This window comes from Piliocolobus tephrosceles, chromosome 4, assembly GCF_002776525.5.
Source record: "Piliocolobus tephrosceles isolate RC106 chromosome 4, ASM277652v3, whole genome shotgun sequence".
Lineage (NCBI taxonomy): Eukaryota > Metazoa > Chordata > Mammalia > Primates > Cercopithecidae > Piliocolobus > Piliocolobus tephrosceles.
The window spans coordinates 140910866-140916865 of record NC_045437.1 but is presented as its reverse complement, the minus strand read 5'-3'; positions in this window follow the sequence as shown (position 1 = coordinate 140916865).

Sequence of the window (6000 nt, the reverse complement as noted above, 5' to 3'; positions counted from 1 at the left end):
CCTTCCTTCCTTCCTTCCTTCCTTCCTTCCTTCCTTCCTTCCTTCCTTCCTTCCTTCTTTCCTTCCTTCCTTCCTCTTTCTTTCTTTCTCTCTTTCTTTTTTTTTCACCGGGTCTCACTGTGTTGCCCAGGCTGGAGTGCAGTGGTGCAATCTCAGCTCACTGCAACCTCCACCTTCGAGGCTCAAGCAATCCTCCCGTCTCAGCCTGTCAAATAGCTGGTACCACAGGCACATGCCACCACACCGGGCTAATTTTTGTATTTTTTTGTGGAGATGGGGTTTCGCCATATTGCCCAGGATGGTGGTCTCGAACTCCTGGGTTCAAGTATCTGTCCGCTTCAGCCTCCCAAAGTGCTAGGATTACAGGCATGAGCCACCACATCCAGCCTCAGCTTAACTTTTCTGAGTCTCAGCTTCCTGGCCTGTGAAATGGGGCTAATAACAGCACTGACATCTTAAAGCTGCTGGAAGGTATCAAAGAAGAAATGTGCAGGAAGCCCTCCCCTTGAGCTCTGGATTTTGAATAGGTAAAGGAATGCAAACACTTAGCTCCCTGCTGGGCCTATAATAGCACTCGATAAATTACACAATGACCAGCTTTTCTATTTAATAATTGCACTAAAATTATTTTTTATGAAGATCAAATTAAAGGAAATTTGAATAGAGAACATTTTTACTCAAATCTAAATTCAAAGACACTGTTTTTATCTCTCCAGATTTTTTCAAAACTTTATCCCCATTTGGAAATTGAACTAAAATGATTTATTATTAAGAATCTGACACCAATATTAAGGAAAACCCAAAAGCAAATTTTTATATTAAGTCCACCACTCAAATGTACTAACAGTTTTAATTGTCCACATTTCTTTCCAACATTTATCCAGAGATTTTTTTTATATTGTTGGAATCAGAATGGTTCTCTTTGTGTCATTCTTTAAAAAACTTTTTTCTTTATTTAATTTTATTTTAGATTATTTAATGAATTAAGTTCATATGTAAACCTTATGCTTATGATTTCTTATGGTTCCTTATAATTCTACTCAGTGGAATCTAGCCAGTAACATGGAAACTCAACTCCTGCAGGAAATTATGTTATATTATCATGTCATCTTATATATTCCACAAAATCACTAAATGTTTACTATGTAGCCTTTGAGCATCGTCACAATCCTGTAAGCACTAACCAATTCCATTTTACAGATCAGGAAACTGAGGCTCAGGTTATTTTAATAAGTTGCTAAAATTCATGCAGCTAATGTCTAGTGTTCCTATAACAAATTGCCTCAAGATGTAGTGGCTTAAAGCAACAACATCCATTTATTTGTTCTTAATTCTGCAATTTAGGCAGGGCTTGGTGGGGCTGGTTCATCTTTGGTCCACGTGGTACTGACAAGAGTGGTTTCAATGGGACTGGAGGATCCAAGATGAGTTCATTCAGGCGCCTGGTGTCTCAGCTGAGGAGGCTGAAATAGCTGGGGGCTGGTTGGGTTTCTCTCCCTTTGTGGTCTCTCATCTTCCAGGGGCTCTTTCTTTCTCTCCACATGGTCTGTCCAGCAGATTAGCTAGGCTTCTTTCCATGATGGCTGGCTTCCTAGAGGGCAAAAACAGAAGCTCCCAGGTGTCTTAAGAACTAGCCCCAGAAATGGCACAGTGTCATTTCTGTTACATTCTCTTGGTCAAAACAAGTCACAAGGCCAGCCCAAAGTCAAGGAGAGGGAAACAGACCCTACCCTTCATGCTTGGAGGCATAGTGTGCATGGGGATGGGCTGGACTGTTAGCCATCATCTTTACAGTGACAGAGCAGGGCTTCAAACACAGGCCTGTCTTCCTCCAGGCTCCAAACTCAGCTCCCGCCCCCATACCCCTTCAGTGAATGTTTTTGTCCAGCTAGCTTTTTCTCTTCCTTTCACTCATTTTTAGGGTAAATTCCCAAGGACAGGGAGATTTGGTCAAAGGGCAGACAATGTTGAGCTCTATGCTGAGATAAATCAACTTTTGCATAACAAAGTCATCTCATGAGCTTCTCGTTAAGTATGTGACTAAAAACTTTTTTCCCCCACCTCCTTTTTCTTCACAAAGGAGATCCAGGTTTAATTTTGTTCATTCTATTGTTTCACCTACTTTGACGGAGGAAATCTTGTTTCCTGCTATGGAGAAGCTCCTCAGGACTTCCAGGCAACAACAAAGTCAGCAAAGAGCCATGACATTCGCCTGCTCCTGAGCCATGCAGGATGGTGTTCCCTGTGGATCGGGGCATGCGGGGAAACTCACTGGCTGACCTTGAGTTTCACAGAACTTGGGATGTCATGAAAAGAACATGGCTTAGACTTGCCCGAGTTTAGCTCTCCTTCTGAAGAGTAACCGTGTGCGTCTTTGTTTGCTGTCTCAGTTTACGCCTGTTGTCACGTGTCCTGTCCAGTTCAGTATTTGTTCAGGGCAAAAGTTTTCCAATTTGGACAATAGATTATATGATCACCCTACCTGCCGCAGGAGCTGGGGCAAGACATTTCTCCTCTCTGAGTCTCAGTTTCCTCATCTGTACAGTGGGCCTGGCTACCTATTTCACAGAAATGTGGATCACTTTTCACTTAATAGCATCCTTCCATGCGGCAGAAACTGTCTTGGACTCTGGAGGATCCAGGGGATAACAAAATGAGGTTCCTGCTCTCCTAGTAAATAAGCAAGATAATTTCAGAAATTTGATTTATATCAGGAAGTCAGGAAGGGCCTCTCTGAGGAGGTGGAATTTGAGATAAGGGATGAGGAGTGAGAGCGGGCCACAAACGGAGCTGAGGGAAGAACATGCTAGGTTAAGGGAACAGCAGTGCAAAGGCCATGGGGAAAGAGATAACTGGCCAGAGGGAACAGAATGGAGCTCAGGTGCAGGTCATGTTCTATAAACTGCGAAGAGCCCCAGCAGTTATTTTCCTCCTAGAGGGTTTTAAAATACTCTCCCATCCTTTATCTGAAATGATCCTCAAAATAACTCCAAAAGGCAGGGCAGAGTTTTTTTTTTTTCTTTTAATTTTAATTTTTTTTTTTTTAGATGGAGTCTTGCTCTGTCGCCCAGGCTGGAGTGTAGTGGCACAATCTCTGCTCACTGCAACCTCCGCCTCCCAGGTTCAAGCAATTCTTGAGCCTCAGCCTCCTGAGTAGCTGGCACCACAGGTGTGCACCACCACACCCAACTAATTTTTTTGTTGTTGTTTGAGATGGAGCCTCACTCTATCACCAGGCTGGAGTGCAGTGGCGCAATCTCGGCTCACTGCAACCTCTGCCTCCTGAGTTCAAGCGATTCTCCTGCCTCAGCCTCCCTAGTAGCTGGGATTGCAGGCACCTGCCACCATGTCCAGCTAATTTTTTGTATTTTTAGTGGAGATGGGATTTCACTATGTTGGCCAGGCTGGTCTTGAACTCCTGACCTCAGGTGATCCACCCACCTCAGCCTCCCAAAGTGCTTAGATTACAGGCTTGAGCCACGACACCTGGCCACGCCTGGCTAATTTTTGTATTCTTAGTAGAGACGGGGTTCCACCATGTTGGCCAGACTGGTCTAGAACTCCTGACCTCAGGTAATCCACCTGCCTTGGCCTCCCAAAGTGTTGAGATTACAAGTGTGAGCCACTGTACCCAGCCTAATTTTAATTTTAAAACTCTAATTAGAGACGAGGTTTTGCTGTGTTACCCAGGCTAGTCTTGAATTCCTAAGCTCAAGCTATCCTCTTTCCTCAGCCTCCCTAAGTGCTGGAATTACATGCATGAGCCACAGTGCCTGACTCAAAGATGTATTATTATTATTATTGTTATTATTATTTTTTGAGAATGAGTCTCACTTGGTCTCCCAGGCTGGAGTACAGTGGCGAGATCTCACGCTGTAACCTCCACCTCCCAGGTTCAAGCGATTCTCCTGCCTCAGCCTCCCGAGTAGCTGGGGTTACAGTTGCATGCCACCATGCCCAGCTAATTTTCATATTTTTAGTAGAGACAAGGATTCACCATGTTGGTTAGGCTGGTCTCGAACTCCTGACCTAGTGATCTACCTGTCTCAGCCTCCTAAAGCGCTGGGATTACAGGCGTGAGCCACTGCGCCTGGCCAAAGATGTATTATTAATCCTGCTTTACAGAACAAAAAATCCTTATGAGTTATCTTTGCATATTTTTCCAAAATGGACCCACTATATTTCTATGCTTAAATTTAATCTTATGTATCTCCATGATTTTTTATTGCTTTTGATGATAGGAATCTTTCAGAAATCAGAGACATCTTTAGGCACGTCTTCCCATTGTGATATTTAATTCGGTAGTTAAGTAATCATGTGTACTGCTTTTGCATCTATATTCATAAAAGATATTGATCTGTAGTTTTCTTGTGATGACTTTGTCTGGTTTTAGTATCAAAGTAGTACTGGCCTCACAGACTGAGGTGGGAAGTGTTCCCTCCTCTTCTGTTTTTTTGGAAGATGTTGTAAGAATTGTGTTAGTCCTTCTTCAAATATTTGATAGAATTCACCAGTGGAGACATCTGGGTCTTTTCTTTGTGGATAATTTTTTACTTCTAATTCTATCTCTTTACTTCTATTTCTTCTTGAATCAGTTTTAATAGTTTGCACCTTTCTAGGAGTTTGTTCATTTTATTTGCGTTTTCTAATTTATTGCCATTCAGTTGTTCATAATTTCTCTCACAATCCCTTTTATTTCTGTAAGTGACCCCTCTTTTATTTTTTTATTTCTTTTTTTTTTTTGGAGGTGTAGTCTTGCTCTGTCACCCAGGCTGGAGTGCAGTGGCACAATGTCAGCTCACTGCAACCTCTGCCTCCTGGGTTGAAGCAATTCTCCTGCCCCAGCCTCCCGAGTAGCTGAGACTATAGGCGTCCACCACCACACCTACCTAATTTTTGTATTTTTGGTAGAGACAGGGTTTCACCATGTTGGTCAGGCTGGTCTCAAACTCCTGACCTCAGGTGATTGGCCTGCATCAGCCTCCCAAAGTGTTAGGATTATAGGCATGAGCCACCACGCCCGGCGTTATTTCTTATTTTAGTAATATGAGTCATCTCTCTTTTTTTCTTGGTCAATCTAACTAAAGTTCTCTTAATTTATTTTGTTGATCTTTCAAAGGACCAATTATTGGTTTTGTTGATTTTTCTCTATTGTTTTTCTAGTCTCTATTTTGTTGGTTTCTGTTCAAATTTTTATTATTTCTTCTTTTCTGCTTGCTTTTTCCAGTGTCTGGGTAGAGGGTTAGATTACTGATTCTAGATCTTTCTTCTTTTTTAATATAGGCATTTACATTCTAAATTTCCCTCTGTCATGTATACCAATGTTTAACTTTTGGACTATAGGGTCTCATTGTCCCCTCCCCACTCACCCTGAAGAGGCTGGAGTAAAATAATCAGGCCTAGAGTCAGAGAGGCTTGGCCTGGTCCTGACACTGCCACTCAGTAAGTGACCTCTGGTGAGTCCCTGCCGCTCTTGAGTCTTAGTTGTTGTCTGTCTGTAAAGTGAAGAGGCTGACCACAGCATCTCCAGGGGTCTCCTAGTCAAACTAGCTTGGGGGACAGGCTCATGTCAGACTCATCTCTGTGTCCCTTTGGATTGGACATCTGTTGTTTCTGCCTGCTCAGCACTCTCCTTTCCCTTTGGTAAGGCACCTGCTTTCCCTTTGGGGAGACATCCATTCCTTACCTTCTATTCAAACTTTTTTTGTGCCAGGGACCCCTCTGGCAGCCCACAGAAGACCATGGATCCCTCCTCAGATTGATATCTTATTTTTATTTTATTTTATTTTAATTTTTTTTGAGACAGGGTCTCACTCTGTCACCTAGGCTGGAGTGCAGTGGTGTGATCTTGGCTCACTGCAGTCTCCATCTCCCAGGTTCCAGTGATTCTCCTGCCTCAGCCTCCCAAGTAGCTGGGACTACAGGCGTGCGCTACCATGCCCAGCTAAGTTTTGTATTTTTAGTAGAGACAGGGTTTCACCATGTTGCTCAGGCTGGTCT